Here is a 409-nt window from a genome sequence, read left to right on the forward strand (position 1 = left end):
TTGGGCTTCAAGTCCAGGGGTAGCTAAGACCAGCTGCTTGGTGGCCTAAGGCAGTATCTGTTATGGTTTGGCCATGCTGAGGAAAAGTCCTCCGGGGACAACAGACTTCTCCCTCCCTTCCTGCAGCACTGAAACTTGCTCAGTTCTTCACCTCTTTGTTTTTTACATTAACCTTGACAGCTGCAGGAGCCACTGCTGCTGCCATGCTCATGGCTTTGCTCAGTGTCTAAACCATTTGGCCACTTAGAGCAGCCACGTTGCCAGTGCAGTTGAGGGAGAGAACTGTACATAATACTTAAGCTCAGCTGGACTGACTTAGATTTACAATATTCTGACAAAATAAGCTCTGCATCACTTAACATTTTGAACCATTTTAAAGGGGTACAGAACTGAACCTTTGTAAACTGAG

Source organism: Merops nubicus, unplaced genomic scaffold, assembly GCF_000691845.1.
Source record: "Merops nubicus isolate BGI_N331 unplaced genomic scaffold, ASM69184v1 scaffold4801, whole genome shotgun sequence".
Taxonomy (NCBI): domain Eukaryota; kingdom Metazoa; phylum Chordata; class Aves; order Coraciiformes; family Meropidae; genus Merops; species Merops nubicus.